The 21861-nt window shown below is 46.9% G+C and overlaps 2 long non-coding RNA genes across 9 annotated transcripts in view; one reads left to right on the top strand and one right to left on the bottom strand.

The window, feature by feature from the left end:
- Nucleotides 1–8103, bottom strand: part of LOC310706065 — a 49783-nt gene extending 41680 nt beyond the window's left edge. Inside the window, exons 1-2 of one of the 3 annotated variants that reach the window (XR_014525625.1) lie at nucleotides 7601–7965; nucleotides 7315–7552 (exon numbers count right to left, since the gene is read on the bottom strand). This is a non-coding gene — a long non-coding RNA (uncharacterized lncRNA). Of the gene's footprint in view, nucleotides 1–7314 lie in introns of all 3 variants that reach the window. The other 2 variants (XR_014525623.1, XR_014525624.1) reach the window with 2 other exon arrangements.
- LOC310706058 overlaps nucleotides 1–21861 on the top strand; it is a 346770-nt gene that overhangs the window by 169062 nt on the left and 155847 nt on the right. The window lies entirely within an intron of this gene.

Below are 21861 nucleotides of genomic sequence, written 5' to 3'. Positions count from 1 at the left end.
AGTTGCACCTTTCGTGAACCAGCCCACAGAGTACCCTTGGAGCCACTTTGGTGGCAAGATCTCAAGGTCAAGATCATTTCTGGAAAACAGCTTGAAAAAGACGGAATATTTCCCCCTCATTCCCTCCCACCCCCCCGTTTGTTTTCTTCTTCTTCTGAGAAACAGGCTCGCTCGCTCTCCAAATGAACATTGCCTACATTATACAAGGCCTGCTTCACACGTGTATGGTCAGCACGGCCCCTAAACATGACAGCTGGCAGCTGAACGAGTCAACTAATTCTGCGATTAAATTCTGCAGCAAGGTGCATCGAAGGTGGGAGATCCAGGCTGGTCTGAGGATACCTTAATTTCTTAAGTTTTCTGGGAGATCAGGAGGGCGACTCGCAAAGGAAACTCTCCACACCCACCCCTCTCCCCCCTCGCCGACTTTGCCTGCTTCTTTTTGGTGACTGCGGCGCAAAGCGCGTCCAGCTGGGGAATTCCGTTTGCGCTTCCTTGGCCAGCCAGGAGCTGGCGCTGCGCACGCTGCAAAGGCACCGGCAAGTCCCCTAGGAGGAAACGGGGGGAGAGGAGGAGACCCTTCTGGAGAAGGAGCGCCCGACCCGAGGCTACTGCGAGTGAGCCGAGGCTGCGATCGCCGTCTGCTGGCTACTCCTCGGCTCCGGATTCTGCAGCGGGGGATTGGGGAAAGGGGGTGGGGTAGGGTGTTTGAGGACTCCCTGCTTCACGCCACTGGCTCCTGCCCCGATTCCCTACCCTACTCTACTGCAACTTCCGACCGAGCGCTTTCTCCGCTCTCTTGCGCGAATGCCCCCAAGTCAACCCAAAGCGAGGCTTCTCAAATTCTCAATTTCATTTTAAGAAGCGTGTTCTAATCCACTTAGCAAAAGACCTAGGGGGTTGACACACGCTATCTAAGCAGGGCCAGTCGTGATCCTCATTCTCAGTGAAGAGTTTTAAAACTCGCAAGCTATTTGTGATTTGGGAATCTTTTCCAGAAGGTGAACCAGTCCTTTCCCTTTCACCTTTCACAAAGGCTTCCCACTCTGACGGTTCTCCTGCAGATTCCTGAGCCCCCTCTCACCCCCGAGGCAAAGCGGCTATAATGTTGTTGTTGTTGTTGTTGTTGTTGTTGTTGTTGTTGTTGTTGTTGTTGTTGTTGTTGTTGTAGTAGCTTCCCAGCTCACTGGGTGAAAGCGTTTGGAGAATCTCTGGAGCTTTCGAGTCGGGGCTCACCCCTGTGAACAGTGCTCACACATATAATTCAAATTTCACAGCTGACCTGTTCTGAAAAACCTCAATCAGCTTCTAATTGAAGGGAAAACAAAATATTGCTTCCCTACAGCAGAGCTAACGATTTAATCATTATATCAGACATTATAGCTTTTAATTAGGCTAATGCTGATACTGTATGGAAAAGAGATAATTCAACACAGTTCTTGATGGATTCTGTAATTGGGTTAACGGAGGGAGCAGTTGAGGGAAGAGACGTCAATAATATTCAAGCCGCGTCTATAGCTACCACCAGGTTTATGAATGAAAGGATAGAAACGGGGCGGGGGGAGGCAGAGGAAAGGGCTGAAACTTCGCGCAGGAAATGTTTCTCTCCAACCTGCCCTGTGCCGCCCCCTGGAAAGTTCCCGAGGACGAAATGGAGTCACCGGGAGGACCAAATTCTGGTCACTCCCAATATCGGAACCTCTTTCTCCTCGGATCTCGAAGTCCCTGCAATTGGTGTTTGTTTTCTCCGCGCTGGGGTTGAAATGCAACCCCGCGTGCCTATCAGCGAGATGTGAAAAGCGGCTTCTCCACGTCGTCTGCCCACATTTTATCATTATCCCTCGAAAAGCTGACTTGATGTGTCTCTCAGCTGAAGAGAAGTTGACATCTCTGCTCCCCGAAATCTAGGGGAAAGCGTTCTCTCGAGCGACGGCTTTCGTCTCCTCCTTCAAAAGGAAGGAAAAGCGAGTGTATATAAATAACCTCACATTTGAGGTAATACGAACAGGAGCGACTTGGGCGCATCGGAAAGGAAGTGCCCACGCCTGTCGAAACTGGAATTGGTTTAAGATCAGTTTCCCTTTTCGTAAAGACACTGCGGATTCTTGTTGCATTTTAAAAATTGTTATTAATCGCCAAACAGGGCGAAGGGGCGCTGACTTTCCTTCTTAATCCCCTCGTTCGGGACTGAAAATAATTAAAGACCTGGCCGCTATATTGAGGTGAAATTAACAACAACGACGACGACAAAAACAGTTTCAGATGAACCTATGAATCTAATTACAATATCCAGAGGTTTGCTGTCTAGTAGCACACATGGATTTGTGCTTTCTGCCCTGTAATAAAAACAACCAGCCGACGTTTAGATGTTGTCGAGCCAGCTGATACACTTCCCTCCCAACCACCCGCAATTCGGATAAAAATCTATTTTCTATACATTCTGGGGCAGCTTGAGAGCGACTGGCTAAGGAGCGGCTGTTCCCACTGCCTCCAATTCTGCCTTGCACGTTAACATTAGAAAAGACAAGCAAGGCTACAACGGTGGTTTTCGTTGCACGAATATAAATGGCTACATTACAACCCTTATTTTGAGCCGCAATTATTGCAGAGAACGAAGTTGGCGATCTCTGCGCACAAAGGGCCCCTTCTTCTCGGGGGCCCGGCGCCCGCCGCTTTCACAGCCTCCCGTTTGAAGAGGCGGGTTTGCTGGAAAGTTGGGAAGAGGACAAGCCTGGCGCTTTTTGCAGACGCTCTTCCCTGTTCTGGGAGCGGTGTGCTCAGCACGTGTAACCAGGCCTGAGCCTTCCAATGGGCGTTCTGGAATGCAAGTTCCCCCTGCAAGGTTGGAGCACACCCTTTCGTCACGCTTTGTCAGGGAGAGAGTCTTTTATAAGCTGTTTGTTTATATTATGCCTTAACTAGACTCCCGGCACAATATTGTTTTGAAAGAGAAATATTCTCTATTGTGATCCATCCTTGTCTTATTTTGTCAGTAATTACAGCAGAATTAAACGGGTCATTGATAAAGTTCCATTGACACAAACCCCTGTAATTAACAGTCTGAATGCACCTTAAAAAAAAAAAAAATTCCTCAAGAGTTGTAATTTTTGAGTCTTTGTGTTGTTAAAGGGATACACGTATAATAGGAGAGCACCAGAATTGCTTAGAAAGAGCCGTGGCTAATTCCGGATTCCACCTCCCCCCCCCCCACCAAAAAAACACACACCCTCTAGACAGCCCAATCAGTAATGCTTTCTAAGCTCTGACTGATCAGAAAAACAACACCACCTTTAAGACTAATAATAATAATAACATGAGCAGAATAATATATATATACCGTATATAGTGATTTATAGGATTCAATACCCCCACCCTGCTGCAACGATATTGTTGTGACATTAAATGTTTCAGGCTCTCATAGGATGGCACGCCTTGAGTAGGAAAATTAAGAAAACAACAACTATATTGTGAAAAGAACAAAACAAAAAAAGACGGGTACTTTTTAAAGGACAGTTATTGCGTCGCGTTCTCAAGGATGAGACACGACCACTGCTTTGGAAGGAAATGCCAGGGCAATTCCGAGCCCTGATGCCTCGCACGAGGTGCCATGGAACCCCATTTCTGTAGCCTGCCTGGCCGGCCCCTCAAGTAGAAAAGACACCCCTCCATCAAAGTCCAGCCAAGACAAACTGATAAGGAAAAACCTCCGACTGAAGGCAGAAGAAGTGAGCTAACTCCTCGCCGCTGCCCCCTCTCCCACCGCCCCTTCCCGCTTTCAAGCCATCCCCTGTTATTGCAAATTAGATTAACCACCCAGGCTTCAATATACATCTGACACGGGGTTCACCGGAGAGCGGAGGATCATCCACTCCAATCTCTCTTTTCCCCCCCATCGGAGCATCTCCCATAAATTACATCTTGTCCTTTAATACACTTTTCTATGAGATTAAAACATCACTTTGACACGATTTCCAGTCACGCAGCCGCATCCCCCAAATTACTTCGAAAAACAGCAAACAAGGCGAGACATCTAAATAATCTCCCAAATGCTGTTTCTGGACGTTTCATTATGCGCAGAGGGGAATACACCCCACCTTTGCGCCATTTAATGCCGTTAACCTCTCCTTTTACGAGCAGGAGTCGAGTTCTAGGGAGTGAATCCTGTTTTCTTTAAGATCAGGGTGGAAGGAGATTGTTATCCTAGTCTTGGTATAAGCTGGAGGTTGATCAGACATAGTAGGAAATTAATAGTAGTAGTAGTAGTAGTAGTAGTAGTAGTAATAATAATAATAATAATAATAATAATAATAATAATAATAATAATAATATTCTGGGCTATGTTTTTTGGGCATGCTTAAACTTTCTGCTGTTACTGTTTTTGGAAGCTTATTCTTCGAGTTAGTTGCTCGTCCTATAACTTCCCTGCAACTCATCCCTCGGTCCTCCGAGCCCCGCCATGCGGGGAAGACAGGCTTTATGCGCAAAAAATGAGGGTGCTACTTCACTGAGACTGTGGTCCAGATAGATGCCTGGGCCATTGGGCTCTGTAGCTCACCCCGATGCCCCTTCTCTCCATTTTCGGTCCGTGTGTGTGTGTATCGAATTATAGTGGAGGGTGGGTGGTTCGGAGGGCGGTTGTTTTGGGGGACGTCAAACCGTGGCCATGACACTTGACCTTCCGAGTCCTTCTGAGCTCGGTGAAATCGAAAGGCAGAGCCTAGAAAGGGTTACAGGAGAGATGTACGGAAAGCCATACTGTATAGTACAATCTCTGTCCTCCTCCTGTTTTCTACCTCTCTCTTTAAGCTGCTCACTTAGGATATATTCAGCTACCCCCCCCCAAGATTATTCACATCAGGGATCCAGCCCTTCTCCAAATCAATTTTTATGAAGGAATGTTGCTACTTTTTCTGCACTTCAACTCAGCGAACTTCCTTTGGGCGTCGGTGAGTTGTTTTTATTCGTTTAAAATTAAGCCCGCAACCAGCATCTCCGGGGTGCGCAATCTAAACAATTCTTTGCAAACACTCCCTTTAAAAAAAAAAAGTTATTTGGTACACACTGATGCCCTAAATGGTTCTTAGGCTTCTGGTAGAGCAAGACAGGGGAGGGGTGTGCGTGTGTCCACGCGAGATAGGGGAGGCGTAGCAAACTCTTTCCCTCTTCCACTTCTGTTCCCTCTCAGGACTCTCTCCTCGAATTAATTAATGTTGAGTTTGTTCTGGGATTTGGCCCCAAGACACCTCACCTAGTGACACCGCGGAGCCATTCTCGTGTGAAAGTAGCTTTCGGAGGAATAGCCCTTATGAGGCTACATGATGCGAACTCCTTGCTATCCGATTTCCGCCATACAGTTGGCAAGACACGCTTCGGATGTCCAGAGAATCCGGGACTGAGGAGGAGTTGGGCATGGCTTACCCAACACCTTTAGATCAGAGGGCGACAGCCTAAGCGCAGGTATGTTTACCTGGAACCAAACCCCGCGGGGTTCATCGGCCCTCCTTATCCGCAAAGAAGTGGCGCGTAAAAATTCAGCCTCAGCTGCGATGGGGTCGCAGCACAAGAAATACAGTACAGTGAGAGTCTATGTTGTTCCATTGCTCCCTCCCCCCCTTTTTGGACTATAACCCGCCTCGAGTAAAATGGATGAGGCGAAGTACGCAAGTATAAACAAATAGGTTTCGAAACGCTGCGTGCCAGCTTTAGAGTTACGCAGAGCTCTGCTTTCCATTCTTCTTGATGAAGAGCTCTGTGTAGCTAGGAAGGTCGCTTCCGCCCAGAGGGCCTCGAGAACGCCGGGCTCCACTTGCTCTGGGTTTCAAGACAGTTCGATTATCGGGAACCGAACTGGGCGGCCTTTTCCTCTTCCTCCCGCATCCTCACTGATTGTGTGTGACCCTATGATGCTCAAGTAAGTGCGCACAGGATTGCGCCCTGCTCGGCGCATTTGACACTGCGATCTTTGCTCTCAAAGCCGGCGCAGACGTTTTGTCTCTCTTCCTTTCTCTTTTCCTCTGCCCCCTTTCCGTCTCTCTCTCTTCTAGGTAGGCTATCAGGACACCACTTTGCCCTTTGAACAAAGAGGCTTTCAAGGCTACCCCCTCCCCTTCTCCAGGCTGCCCGGGGATCAATGCGCTCAAACGGGTTTATAATGGGTTAATTGACTGAAGCTGCTATCACATTTAAACACCTGTTTCTGCCAGGAGCCAGATCCGTTTTCTCCCGAGACTGAGTGGTGCTCAGATCTCCGGCTTCTGGCGGTGCCTCCTGAACCACCTCCCTGGTCCAGATTCCCCCCCAGCCCGGTTCAGCTACCTCCGGCGAAAGCGGGAGAAAACTCTGCGGCTGGAAACATACAGCGTCTTTAACGTGGTGGGTTTATCGATTGAAGGGGTCTCCTCGTCTTTTGCTCAAGAAAACCTAACGGGATTGGGATTCAGCACGAAGGGAAATAGATTTCCACCGGCCAAAAGGTCGTGTCACATTCTGGGCGACCCTCAGGTTACATGAAAGTGTGTGTGTGTGTGTGTGTGTGGGTTCCTTAACCTCTCCCACCACCCCAGCTAAAACTCGCTGGCGACTGTTTGCGGCGTTTTCATCAAAGAACTGTAACTAGGTTCTTTAGAGCCGCGTTTCCTGGGAGAGAGCCGATCCCAGAGTAGGCAAAGTTTCTTTCTGCCTTGGGTAAGGCCGCGGGGTCACGCAAACCCGAACAGCTTCTGCTTTCTTCAAGCCTACCCCCCCCCCGCCATCACACCCCGACTTCCCACGTGGACATGTCAATTGCCGCTCTCTGCCCAAATGGAAGCCAACCCCTGACACCAAAAAGTAGCCCGCCTGTATCCCTCCCTCCCCCTCGCAGTTCCCTTGCCCGGGGAGAAAATGCGTAAAAACCGAACAAAAATTAAGGCGGCTTGCTGAGCTTCCACCCACCCTTTCGACTGTCCCGCTGAGCTGGGGAGTGGGCTGTGTGTGTGTGTGTGTGTGTGTGTGTGTGTGTGTGTTGGAGAGAGAAAGAGAGAGATTCTCTCTGTGTATGTGTGGGGTGGGTCATTTATTTTTTTAAATCTTTTATCATAAAAGTGAAAGTCCCCCTCCCCTCCCCCTCGTCACGCATCTCCACATGGATCCCCATCGATCAAGCAGCAACGTAAAGCTCTTTGGAGCCTCTCGTCGAAAGTTGCAAGCGCGCCTCCCCCTCAGGAAACTCCTGGCGGAGCCCCCTCCCTCCCCCTTTTCCCCCTCCCACCCCCACCCCACCCCGCAGGGCGACCCACCCACCTTCCCCCCTTCCAAAGTTAGAGGCACACTTACAGTTCCAGCTTTCTTCTCTTTCCCCCACTGCGGGGAGGACAGCAGGGCAGGGGCGCAGCCTCTCCCGCAGGGCAGCGCAGGGCGAGTTGCCTTGGCCACCTTCCTTAGCGCTCGGCTGGCTGGCTGGATCCCTAGGCGGGCGCAAGCGGTGCGCAGCGACTCTGGCTTTGGCCCCGGGGTAGCCGACCCTCTTCCTCCCTCGCTTTAACTCTCTCTCTCTCTCTCTCTCTCTCTCTCTCTCTCTCTCTCTCTCTCTCTCTCTCTCTCTCTCTCTCTCTCCCCAGACCCACACCCTGCCCATGGCAGGTTCGGCAACCGCTGCGCCACAGCCCGGAGCGCCGAGCAACGGACGCGCAGACACTCATTCACGCACACCCCTCTCTCTCTTTCTTTCTCTCTCTCTCTCCTCTTTCTCGCTCCCTCTCTCTCTCATACACATAGACGACCGCGTTGCACACACACACACACACACACACACACACGGAGAGAGAGGCTGGGAAATGAAATTTATTACTGATACCAAAAAGAAAAGAGGAAGACTTTCAAGACAATTTCAAGTTATTGTTTCTGTCTGGAGGGGGGGGGAGAAACCAAACAAACCCGAGCAAGAGCGAGCGCGCGAGCGGGAAGGGCTTCCCCCCACTCCCCGCTTTTCCTTCTCTTCCTCTCTCATCCCCCCCTCCCAACCCAGGAACATAATGAAGCGCTTTTGTGTGGCGCGGAACAATACCAAACAAGTATTCTAATAAATAGCCACTTTCCCCCTCCTTTCCGCGTCTCGACGGTGAATAGAACCTAGCAGTTGCTTGGAGAGCAGCTGGGACGCGGCGAGAAGGGAGGTGGAGCCCGGGCATCCCTTGCGCGCCTGCCCGGCTCCCCCCCCCCAGCCCCGCTCCGTCTTCTGCGCACACCCGCGCGGATCCTGGCCCACTTTCTTTGCTTGCGCCCCTCTCCTCCGAGGCGCCTTCCAGCGCGCGGCTTGGGAGCCGGAGTTGCTCTGTCTACCTGTCTTGCGCCTTTTGACCTAGTGGCGGACTTACTGGAGACCGGGCTCCGCGGGCTATTCTTATCTCGTTTCGTTTAGGATCCGAGTTTAAGATCCCTTCTTCTCCCCTCTTTCCCTTAAAGCCCGGCATTCTCAAGCGTTCTGCGCCCGCTGAGAGCGGATCCCACTTTCCCTCGCGCGCCCTTCAGCCTGGAAGGGAAAGTGATTCGGCGCCTCTTTCCCGCCTCCCGGAGGGCTGGCTCGGCATGGGGTTTCTCTCCCCCTTTCTTTCGTCCATTAGGGGTATTCTGTGTGTGTCATCCGGCTACCCGCTTAAACTTTTCATTCCTCTTTTCCGAAAGCCTCACCAAAGGCTTCGCCACCGTTTGCACTATTAACATTATTCTAATTATAAAACTTTTCCAGTTTTCTTATTATAGGTGTGTACTTCTGAGGTTACTGTCTGCCGCCCCTTTCTTTAAGAATAGCGAATGTGCAGTCTCGAGACGGAATATTATTATTATTATTATTATTATTATTATTAGTAGTAGTAGTAGTAGTAGTAGTAGTATTTACTTCCTCCCCTCAAGTTTTTTTGGGGGGTTGGCGGCGGCATCCTTCTGAGCTTATTCTCCCTTCCCGCCCCCGTCCTTTTCCTGAGCAATAGGGGATGAGCTGCGTCCAGACTAGCTAGTCCAATGGATACCAAACACCCGCTGCGCCGGCGATGCCGGAAGAGCGCTCCCCTGCGCCAGTCCCAGTCCCGGATGTCGCTGTCCCTATCAGTCGTGCGCGCGATCTATGGGGACACGGGTGGGGGCGGGGAGACTCCCCCACTTCAGGCAGGCCAAGGATGCACGGCGTCGCTGGAGAGGAGGGGCGGCGTCCTCCTTGCCTCTCCCTTCCCTCTAGTTTAACCCCCAAAGGACAGTATCCTAACGGGAAGCGACATCTTGTTTTGCGCGCTGCAAAATTGCGCGTTTGCTCGTGAAAAGACCCCAGCAGGCATCCTTCTTCACACCCTCTCCTTCCTTTCTCTCCCAGCGCGGTTACATCTCTCAGGCGGTTCTCCTGACCTGACCTTCGCTGAAAGTGGGCACCGTTCGCATTCACACGAGCACACAACCTCGCAGGGGAAATATTTTTATCTATAAAATCCAGCCAAAACACCCAGATCAGAAGCGGGTCGCTTTTATTATCCGCTGCGGAGCCATTGGCAGTTTAGTTCAAAGTCGGCCCCACAGCACCTCTCAGGATGCAGCTGCGCCCCATCGCCTCCTTCCGGGCGAGTTAGCAGCGTTTGTCGCGCGTTAAAAGCCGACAAAAAGATTCTCTTTGCGTCTTGAAATGGGTGGCGAAAGAACACGGGTTATTCTTGACTTTAGGTTTACTTGACAGTAAGTCCTGTCGATTTCCCTGGAACTTACTTCCAAGTAAACCCGCGCAAGTTGGCATCATCCGGAATCCTTTGGGGAAGGCTCGGATCCGGATCTCCGCGGAGGCGTGAAGCGCCTTCTTGGGCACATGTGACCAAGTGACTCGTTTCGACGCCCCAGCTCGTGGCTGTACCTGGAAAGGAAGTCCCACTGAAGTCAGTGGGTTTACTTTCCGGGAGACTTTCCGGCTTATCCAGAGAGCGGGAGCGCGGTTCACGGTTGGGACTCGCTCCTGCCTTGTTTATACTGCAACAAATTCGGGATCGCCGGTTTCAAAACTTGTGACTTCTGTTTTGCAACGCTCAGACGGGGGGGGGGGAGGGGGAGGAAAAAGAATGGGGGATGGCACTGCAGCGAGCTTCCCAGCCCTGCAAATATTTGAATGGTGTCTCTCTCCCCGCACCTCCCCGGCTGCCTCTCTTTTTGTAAAGCGGAGCAGCTGTCAGTCAGCTGGCTTTGACAACCTGCCACAATTTTTGTCACTTAATAGTGGGTGTTAGGCTAAGTGCAAAACACTCTGGCAAACAGATGTCAAACCTACATCTCATACAAAACGTGGGATGTGAAATTGAGTTTTAGCCCACACACTTTTCTCTTTCTTTTTCTTCCTTTTTTATTTTTAAATAATAATAAAAAAATAGGTGCCAGTGAGTAAACCGTATACAAAACCGAGACACCCTGACAGTCTCCGCCGGCTGCGCTTGTTATTTAAAAGGAGGCGTCTTTAGAAACCTGACCTCCAAATTATAGCGATGCCTCCTTACATTTCAAACAGGGAAATATGAGAAGAACTGTACTTGGGAGGGGGCGCGCCCAGGACAAAGACGGAAAGGGACCGGAGAGATACCGGGGGCGGAGCGGTGCCAGGGAAAGATGGGGGCGGGGGGGGGGAGAAGAGGAAAAAGAAAAGAAAAGAAAAAGAAACCCATCCCAACCACCGCGCGCGCTGGGTTTTTTCCTTCTCTATCTCCTCCTCCTTTTCCAAAAGGGCTTCGCTGTTCTTACTGTAAGACCCTGGAAGGACAGTGGTGAGAGGAAGAGAAGCGAGGGTGAACTCTGAGCTTGGGGAGCTATTAAAAGATGTGTCTCCAAGCGAAAGAAAGAAACACACACACACACACACACACACACACACACACACACACACACACACACCGCGCGTTGCAGCCTCAAAGCTGGCGCAGACCTTTCGGACACCCGCTGCTCCCCTATCCCCAAAAGGCGCTTATAAATTCTGGACTCCTCGGAATCGCGTCCGGCGCAACCATTAGGGCGTTGGGTGAGAGGCGACCCGTCTCAGGCGGAGGCAGCAGATTCTTCGGGGTACCGCAATTACCAAGCGTGTAGAAAGATCAGCGACCTATTCTAGGATTCCCTAGTACCGAGGGAAGAGGGGGCGCCGCGGGGACGGTCGGCCTCAGCCGTTTGGAAGTCTTAGGCACCGTTCAGGATCGGAGCGCAAACGTGGCGCAGCGAAGTCCACTCCGTAGCAATTCATCTGCACCAGACTATGAAAGCAACCTCCACCAAGAGTAGAAGCTGGGCGGGGGACACACACACAACTAAATTTAATTTAATGATAGGTGCCATACAGAAATCCAGAGAGTTGTTTTCCCAACTCCGCTACAAAATTTTCAACATAGGATGTCAGTGCGCTCTTTCACATTCTATTTTTCCGGGTGGGGGGCGGGGAGGGAGAGAAATAAACGTCCCAAAATTAGGATTAAGGGTTCTTCGTCACCCTTCCCATATTTGTATGCTATTTTACCTGGATTAATTCTACACTCATTTTATTATGATCCAATGCGCAATAATGAACCAGCGAGGCCAGAGAAGCCTTTAAAACAATTTTATCGGTTGAATTATCTATGAATTGCAACTTAGATTTCAGCCTAGACTGCGATTGTTCGTGCACGTGTTACCTGAATTACTTGAACATCTCTGCGTTCGGGATCCGTAGGATGCCCTCATATATCTCTCTGTACACTTATTAGAAATATGTAAATAATCGTATGTTACTTTCCTTCAGGGCAAGTGTGACGTTAACAGTGTGGATGTACGGATACATTTAAAAAATAATGTCACGCTTTCTAGCTCGGAAGCGATTTGTTTATTATAGCATTTCTCGCATCTTCCAATTCTTTGTAAAAATATATTTTTAAAAGGAAAGGTAACTTTTTCATGGAACCTTGAACCTCACCCTTTAAACTAGTCATGTGCGCCTTGAAAAAAGATGCCCTTAAAAAGTGAACGTTATTTATGTTTTGGGCGGGAGGAAGAACAGAAATATAATTTCGAACGGTATTTATTTTAAAAGTCAGATATCGCCAATATGCATTCCATAATCGAGTTAGTTCGGAATATATTTTCACAATCACAACTGAACAGGTTGTTTTTGTTTTTGTCTTTTAAAAAAGAAACGAACTCAATCTCGGTAAAGGAAAGGCACCCAAATGATACAGCTAAAATTATTCTGACTCACTTTCGTTTTGAACCAACCATCTTTCCGCTTTGCCCCGGATAAATGGCTGAGATCACAGTCTCTTTGAAGACAGGGCTGGTGTGAAGTTTTTCTGTACTGTTTTAAAAACCCCTTTACACCGGGATCTTTGACCCTCTAGAATTGAGGACAAAACCTTACCCCTCCCCGTTTTTGGGGAGAAAGCATGATTGTCTTCTCCAGCCCAGGAAATCAGCAATAGTCCAGGTTCTTTAATGAGCATGAACTGTTAACAACAACAACAACAACCAAACAAGCAAGCTAAATTTCCAGAATTTCGTTCAAAACACATGAAACCAAACCAGAAAAACCAAACATTTTTTGTAAAAAAACAAGCATAGATGAACTTTGTTTGATTAAAGTTATTCTGTACAAAAAGTGGCCTTGAAAACTCCTCCACCTGAACCCTAAATAATAGTTTATTCAGTAATCACATTCAATGTGATTTGCTTCCAAGAGCAGTATTGAGTAGAATCAGAATGCTACTTCACTTATGGAGAGAAGACTGGAAGCCCAAGTCTAAGTGATGTGTCCTTGGCCATTCCTCACATCCAGGGGCGCCCACTTGAATAAAATTTTGGGGTGGGGCAGGTAAGCCCCACCCCACATAATGGATCATAAGATGCAACACATAGGCACCATTTGAATGGCAATACCCATCAACTTGGGCGGCAGCCCCCTCAATTTTTTGGGGGGTGGGGGTGGGAAGGGTCCTCAGCCCATAGGAGTTGGCTCCTATGCTCACATCACACAGAGGTAAACCCAGGTTTGCTAATTCAGGAAGGATCTGCACTACCACCATGGTTCCCTGTCTTCTAGTTCTCCTAACAAATTAGTCCTCCTTCATAGGATATTTGTGGAGAGATTTGAATGGCTTTCGCCTGTGAGCCTGACTCCTTATCTTTCTGTACACTGGAATTAAGCCGCTTTAATCGTCAGATTTGAAATGGATTTGGCCTGAGCTATGCAATTTTGATCAACCTTGGCAGTTTTATGAAGTCTGGCAATGAGGTCCATTGACAGCCTGACTCCCTCACAATTGCCTGAGAGTATAGATCTGAGGCTTCTGTAACTGCAGTGTCATCAGGAAAAGAAATAAATAAAAGGCAACTCCAGTCCCCCGGGGGCGTTGCATTTGAAGCAGTGCCACTGGAAGCAACACAGACAATGAACCTAAAGGGAAGCTGTAAAATAAAATTACAACGAAGGCCATCGGGCACATTGTGATTTAAGGGAAAGATTCATGTTTCTGTCTGCAGAAAGATGGCAGATGTCAAAACCTCGATTTGGACCTTAATAAATACTATTTGCTCCCCTGCCTCTGAAGGAACTACTCTGGTTTACACCAAATAAGAAAGCCAAGGACACAGCACAGATAGCGGCATTGGAAATGGAGAAGGAAGAGCCAACAAGATTCAGCTAAAGGTTGCAATGCTAAAAACACCTGCTGGTCCTTGAGAAAGTCCAACTCGGCTCAGCAGGACTTGCTTCTGAATAAGTATTACCTGTTACACTGTAAGACCCACTTGAAGCAAGCAAACAAGCTAGTCACCATGAACTTTAGTGGGATTTGGGGCCTTCTTCTCTCCTTGCATAGCAGAAAATCCACCTACAACGGGTGATAACCATCATTAACCCTGCTCAGAGCAGACCCACTGAAATCAGATGGGTTTCAATAGGTCTGCTTTGAGTGTGACTAATGTTGGCTATCACCCATTGTAGTTAACCTGTTGAAAATAATGGGCATGACTAACTTAGGTCCATTCATTTCAGTGGGTCTACTCAGAGTGGGACTTAGTTGCAAAGCGATAAGATAAGATAAGATAAGATAAGATAAGATAAGATAAGATGATAAGATAGAAAAAAGAAAAGGAAAGGGAAAAAAAGGAAAAAAAGAGACCAACAGGCATATTGGAGAAAACATTAGAATGCTTCTCCCTTAGAAATAAACCCCTGTTTATTGAACTCCAACACTCCTTCCTAGTCACACTTTAATGGATTTTGATACACTCTTCATTCTTCAGGGGTTAAACAACATTAGGTTATATATCTATACATCTATATCTGCCATATTGAAGGGGTGATAAAAACTGGTATAATGTATAAAATTCCCTGGAAGGCCTGAGATAACAGAACAAGTTTTAACTAGTCAGCAAAATATCAGCACTGTGGGTGCCAGCCAGATATAGAGACAGTTGCACAAAGTGGGGGTCACTACAGAGGAAGTCCATTTCTAAGTGGTCGTAAGATACTACTACTACTACTACTACTACTACTACTACTACTACTACCTTTATTGTCAATGTACAACCTGTGTACAATGAAATTAACCGAGCCCCCCCCACAAACACTCAATCTCATTGCACTCTGTGTGCTTGTCGTGTCGCACAACACACCAACCCCGAAAGTCAGTTGCACTATATTATTTTCCGTTCAGCAGCCTAACAGCCCACGGATAGAAACTGATTTTTAGCCTGTTGGTACGATTGAAATATTCAAAGATGAATATTTGCAAGATGTAGTGTGTCCAAGGTGACATTGGCTGATGGCAGTGAGTGGATAGGTCCGTACAGGGGGAGTCATTCTTTTACATAACCCGTTCCCAAGCTGAGTCGAGTCTCATAAGTCATCAGCAGTCCCTTAAAATGGGCTTAGTAACAAATTGGCAGCCCATGCAATTCTTTCAGCAGCCCGGATAAAAGTATGTTGTGAAGCTTCAAAAAATATCCAGTCTACCTATGCTTAGGTGATACTTTTTGGGGGGCGGGGGGGGGGATTATATAGCAGCTGGACAACCTCTAAGACTGACTGGCTTGCTTTTCAGTCTTAGCTTCAGATATGAGGATAAAGCACATTGTCTGAAGGGAAGGTTGGGGGAGCTTATAGCTTTCCAGAAGCTGACAGGCTTTATTTCACCTGGGTCAAAGAGCCAGCTTGGCACACACACCCATGTGCATTTGTGTACACACACACACACACAGGGGTGGGGGTGGGTGGGCTGGGAGCCTCAATGGCCCCCCTCTGCAGGCAACCCCACCCCAGCTTGCTACCTGTAGTTACAGCACTGGTTGTTGAGCTCCATTTTCCATCAAGTCTAGCATGTCCAATGGTCAGGGATGGTAGAAGTTGTAGCCCAACGGCAATGTATGTAGGACCCGACCTGTTTATTCTGATTCTGGTGTTAAGGTTTCAACCCTGCAAATCTTTAAAAAGGTATCAGTGAGCGACAACACTGTCTCAGCTCTTAATAGTTATGCTTACTGATTAGTTATGACTGTTTGAACAGTTTGTTTTAAAAGCAACGTGTTTCACTCCATGAAACCCTGCGGGTCTTTTCTGTGTCTTCTCAAGACACCATGTACAAATGACTACCCTTGAACTTCATGCATTTCCCCTGTTACATCAGGTGGGGAGTCCTTGCCACGTCAGAGGGAAGCACCCTCTTTTGATCCTTATTGGTACATCTACAGTGTTTCCCAGGGCAATGACACTGTTGGCCCAGGAGACAATAAGCACTTACGATGCGTTTCTTCCTAACAGAATGAATCATTTCTCTGGGTTTCTGTGTTCTGCTCCCAGCTCTGCCACTGATTAACCCAACATTACAGCCTATTTATGTTATATGAAGTCTACAAATCAATTAATGGAGTTGTTGGATTTGTTCCAGTCAAATGCTTTGAAAAATTTATAGTAGTATGAGGAGGCGACAATAGCTTGGAATGAATAGTTTCAAGGACCTTGGGGATTTAGGCACATTTCAGAAGGGCTGTGTATGTTCTACCCTTGCACATTTCTCTGTCTTCTGTCTTCCTTCTCCCTTCCTTAATCCTGCAAAGGGTGGTTTCTGCTGATGCAATCTGTATGAGGCAAGACAGGAGGACCAAGTTGCATTACATGCTACTTCCAATTTATTCACTCTAAACAGATTACTACTTTTATATCAGGTAACATTTGTAACCACATATTCCTCATTTCTCAATTCATTCCCCCACCCCCTCAATATTTGATTCCCCCTGCAACTGAGAAAACAGAAATATGAGAACTATCTTGGCACAAGCTTACATTACCTGATAAAAAAAAAGCTCTAAACAGACAATTTTTTACAGTCTGTCTTAACCCCTTGGGATGCCCTGTGGAGCTTAGAATAAAACATTTGCATTGTTTTAAAATGTGTTTTAAAAAAACAGTAATTGCGAATGCTTACTGGTGTTGTAGCACTGTAAGGCACTTAACGTGATGAAACTGCCCCTATGTGAACACAGGCTCTTATTTTATGAAGAACTAAGAGTATAGTTTATACAGAAATGAAATAAGACCTCTTTTGAATAAAACAATCTGCATAAATGCTTAAAGAAAGCCTATAATTATGATAAAAATGTTGCTCAAAGTTAAAATTATGAAGCAATCAAGATTTATAAACAGTCTCTCATCAACTTTTAATCATACTTCTGTTTTTATATACGAACTGTATATGGAACAACATATAACAATATATCTGTTGCAGCATTTACTTTTGATGCCAAAGTCAGTGGATTTTCCTAGACGTGTTATCATATAAAGAAGCACATGCAAAAGGGGGGTCATTTTCAGTCATTTCTCCCACTGCACATGGAGACAACACTGTGTCTCCCAGGAGCAGCCTTGTATGCCTTCGAAATAAGTAGCAACTATTGACTTGAAAAGGCATCTGCAGCCTTGCACTTAATCCTAGTAATTTGGGCCCTGTCCTAAGAATGGCATGAAATAAGGGAATGATATAGCTCACAGCTTCTTTGGGGTATGTAGTAGTGGTGGTAGTATTAGGATTTTTTTCCTGTTACAATCCTCTGGTAAAGGACTTTGATGAAGATGATGATGATGATGATAATTATAATTATTATTATTATCATTTCTTTATACCCCGCCGATCTGGCTGGGCTTCCCCAGCCACTCTGGGCGGCTTCCAACAGAATATTAAAATACAATAGTCTATTAAACATTAAAAGCTTCCCTAAATGGGTCTGCCTTCAGATGTCTTCTAAAAGTCTGGTAGTTGTTTTTCTCTTTGACATCTGGTGGGAGGGCATTCCACAGGGTGGGTGCCACTACCGAGAAGGCCCTCTGTCCTTCTCCCTGTAGCAGGGAGGGAACTGCCAGAAGGCCCTTGGCACTGGACCTCAGTGTCCGAGCAGAACGATGTGGGTGGAGACGCTCCTTCAGGTATATTGGACTGAGGCCGTTTAGGGCTTTATGTTCTCGGCGGCCACTCCCCATCACCAGTTTAGCTGCTGCATTCTGGATTAATTGTAGTTTCCGGGTCACCTTCAAAGGTAGCCCCACGTAGAGCACACTGCAGTAGTCCAAGCGAGAGATAACTAGAGCATGCACCACTCTGGCGAGACAGTCTGCGGGCAGGTAGGGTCTCAGTCTGCGTACCAGATGGAGCTGATAAACAGCTGCCCTGGACACAGAGCTGACCTGTGCCTCCATGGACAGCTGTTAATCACATCTGACTTCAGGAAAATCCTTTATGTAACAAGCTTTGTCTCCAGGGTGAGACAGGCTTCCCCAACCTGGACCCTCCTAATGTCATCGGTCTACAACCCCAATCACACCCAGCAATCATGACCAATGGTCAGGAAGGATGGGAGTTGTAGTTCAAGACCACCTGAAGACCCAAGCTTGGACAATACCTCTCCAAGCCCTTATCCGCTGTGGTCTTCCTGAACTTCAGTACTAAACCTTCTTCACATTACCATATAATACACACATGCACAGAGTCTGCTGTCATCTCTGCATCTCGCTCATCCACATTGCCAAGGATTTGGGGAGAAGGAACATATGTAATCTGAAGATGCATTGTATATCTTTATGTAGTTCGACCTACAGAGAGTATGTTGAATTTGCGGACATTAATGCGTTTTGCATCAATGGCATAAAAACTGCTAGTGTGTAAAAGGCCATGACTTCTGAATGGCAAGGTTTCAGACGGCAATTATGATTCAATTTATATTTAAACATAAATTATTATCTTGACTTTGAACCCTCCTCTCACATTCATCAATATACAAACACTTTATATTGTTACATTGGTAACATAAGAGGTAAAATGACTATTACTCATACTTAATCTAAGCACAACCACAAGGGCTCCTGATTAGGCATTTAGCTATGCAATGTTGAATGTTATCTATTAACTCTGTTCTATCCTGTTTCTCCTTTGTTTTTGTTTTCATTTAAACCAATTCATGAACCAAGAACTCACATACTGACCACTAATAATGAGCCATATGTTGTAGATATCACTGCAAATTGACTATGCTATTTTTGTGATATACAAATGATATGAGAAGACTTGGTCTAATTATTCATTTATTATTCCTATAATCCATGTATATAAAATCCAATAAAAAGTTACTAAGAAAAACAAGTTTGCCAATCAGATGGTTTGAAAAATAGATGGTTGTTCGCTGATGCAGCGAGGTTTACGTGCCAACAACCACCTAATTTTCAAGTCACCTGGCTGACCTCTGGAAAAATTCTGAAACAAATAAAGAAATCTATCTCTAGGTGAATCATCTAAAGAGAAATTCAGGATATGGTGCACAAAGTCTTTGATCTGCCCTTCTCCACCTACAGAGACGGCCATTTATAGGTCTGCTTAGAATTTACCAGACAGATATTCTGTGGGTATAGTCTGAAACCTAGGCTCAGTAAGCACACCTGAAAAAGATAGAACTTTGAATCTCCACAAACATTTTCTGAGTATTAAACTGCCACTTCTCTCACATGCTTTTACTACACCCATGAGTATAGGACATGGGGAAGAAAGGGGCAGGAAATGAAGTGACAGGCAGCCTTTCATGTGAACAACTCTAAATCCTTACTAGTCTGGAGTGAGGCATCACTTATTTTTATTTTTGGACTGCTCTTTTGTGCAAGCATGGTAAGTCATAGAAGGTGTATGTACACATGTAAACAAATACCCATGGACCTCAGGTTTCTTGGCTTGGAGCAACACACACATACACATACACATACACATACACACACACATACATACGGCTGCTGTTTTGTGCAAATCTGGTAGATTTGCACAAAAAATGTATTTTTAAAAAAAGAATTGAATGTGTGTGCTTACAGGTAACAGATACCAGGGTGCAAGCCCATAATGACCCCAGGCAATGTCAGGCCACCCATGTAGTGGTGTGAAGTAGCTGTCTCAGGCAGCAGCAGCCCCCGAGGCAGCCCCCTTATGGGCGCCCCTGCCATGCCCCCACCTGTCAGAGAAGCGGTGCCAGGATAGGTGCTGATTTCCCGCAAGATCTTGCGCGATCTCATCAAAGTCTTGCAAGATGTCAAGAGAGCAAAAGACCTCATGAGATTTGGGTGAGATCTTGCAAACTCTCTCGGGGAATTGCCGCCAATGCCAGCACTACTTCTCCACAAGCAGCGGCGGTGACACAGCTGGTGGTACAGCTGCAGTGCCAACAGCAGGTGGCACAATGGTGGTGTCCCATGGTTAGTGGTGGTGGTGTGGCAGAGCAGAGTGGCACCTCCTGTTTTGCCTCATGTGGCAAAATGGGGCGTACCACTCCTGACCTCAGGATTCCAGAACTTATAGCTGTCAGTTGTGAGGGAAGGCAGTTAAGGACCCACAGCCCAGGTGGGGCTGGCTAGCTTCGGGAGGAGATGTGTGATTCTTCAGCTGGAGTAGACTCAAGACAGGTGAGGGTTACATGCTTCATCAATAATAATAATAATAATAATAATAATAATAATAATAATAATAATTTATTATTTATACCCCGCTCATCTGGCTGAGCTTCCCCAGCCACTCTGGGTGGCTTCTAATCAAATGTTAAAAACAATACAGCAATAAATATTAAAAACTTCCCTAAACAGGGCTGCCTTCAGATGTCTTTTAAAGAAAAGATAGCTACTTATTTCCTTCACATCTGAAGGGAGGGTGCCACTACCGAGAAGGCCCTCTGCCTGGTTCCCTGTAACCTCACTTCTCGCAATGAGGGAGCTGCCAGAAGGCCCTCGGAGCTGGACCTCAGTGTCACCAAGCCCAAAAGATATAAAAGGAAAGGCATCCTGGCCAGGTTGGGCATAGCCCTCCTGACAGATGATTTGGACTCAGGTAATTGAGTACTTTCAATGCTTTTCAATAATATTTGTGGATCTGGGGGAGGACAGCTGTCCCCCCACCCATGGCTACATCCATGTATAACAGTAGCATTTTCCAGATTGGTCAGTTGCTTTGGTTTACTTTTTATTCACTGTAAGCAAACTGGTAGATCCTTTTAGTTGCTAGAACTGTATGCAGGGATGAAAGCAAAACTGAAAATTGTTCCCAACACAACCCCACCCACCCACCCACATATATACAGTGCTACCTCGGGTTAAGTACTTAGTCCATTCCGGAGGTCCGTTCTTAACCTGAAACTGTTCTTAACCTGAAGCACTGCTTTAGCTAATGGGGCCTCCCGCTGCTGCTATGCCGCCAGAGCACGATTTCTGTTCTCATCCTGAAGCAAAGTTCTTAACCCGAGGTACTATTTCTGGGTTAGCGGAGTCTGTAACCTGAAGCGTATGTAACCTGAAGGGTATGTAACCTGAGGTATCACTGTATTTTATTTAAAGGGAGGCATTTGCAAAGATCTAACATGAGCTAGGGCTTGCCGATCGAAAGGTCGGCGGTTCGAATCCCTGCGGCGGGGTGCGCTCCCGTCGTTCAGTCCCAGCGCCTGCCAACCTAGCAGTTCGAAAGCACCTCCGGGTGCAAGTAGATAAATAGGGACCGCTTACCAGCGGGAAGGTAAACGGCGTTTCCGTGTGCGGCTCTGGCTCGCCAGAGCAGCGATGTCACGCTGGCCACATGACCCGGAAGTGTCTTCGGACAGCGCTGGCCCCCGGCCTCTTGAGTGAGATGGGCGCACAACCCTAGAGTCTGGCAAGACTGGCCCGTACGGGCAGGGGTACCTTTACCTTTACCTTTAACATGAGCTAGAATAACCCAAAGACCCACCTAAAAGTTTAATTGCAATCTTCACTCTCCAAACTGAAGTTGGGTTGAAAGAAGTTGTAGCATTTTAGCGAAGTAAAATGTGTATCCTTCTCATTCTCCTTATGACAAGCATCATAACAAAGAGACAATTTAAATGTAAATTCAAATTCAAACTCCTTAAATCCTGCCTATCAACAGAGGGCTTGGCATTAAAAAGTATCTTTGACCCTCTCGTTTAACGAGATCTGAAGTCTATCTATTGCTTTAAATATCCAACATTAGTAATGCTCTGGGTAGACCCATTGAAATAAATTGACCTAAAACCTTTAATTTAAATGAGTCTCCTCCGAGTATGACTTAGTTGGCTATCACCCATAGTGATTCCAATGGCAATTTTAATTTAGTTTTCCACATCTTCCCTTCAGAACGCATCTCAGGGAAATGAATATGTTTAGCCTGAGATGTGACAATAGAAGATGCAGAACTTCACCTTAGCAAGGGTTCTGCAAAGCCAGTTTTCAGCTTTGGAATGTGATAGCAAAGTCAAAATAAAGGCCTCTTAAGAGTGCTTTGAACACAAAGAGAGAGTAACTAATCCCTACTTATCTACAATTAGGGTGAGGAGCTGATTTTT

This window comes from Podarcis liolepis, assembly GCF_965112155.1.
Source record: "Podarcis liolepis genome assembly, chromosome: 4".
NCBI classification, from domain to species: domain Eukaryota; kingdom Metazoa; phylum Chordata; class Lepidosauria; order Squamata; family Lacertidae; genus Podarcis; species Podarcis liolepis.
This window is presented reverse-complemented; position numbering and strand designations above follow the sequence as displayed.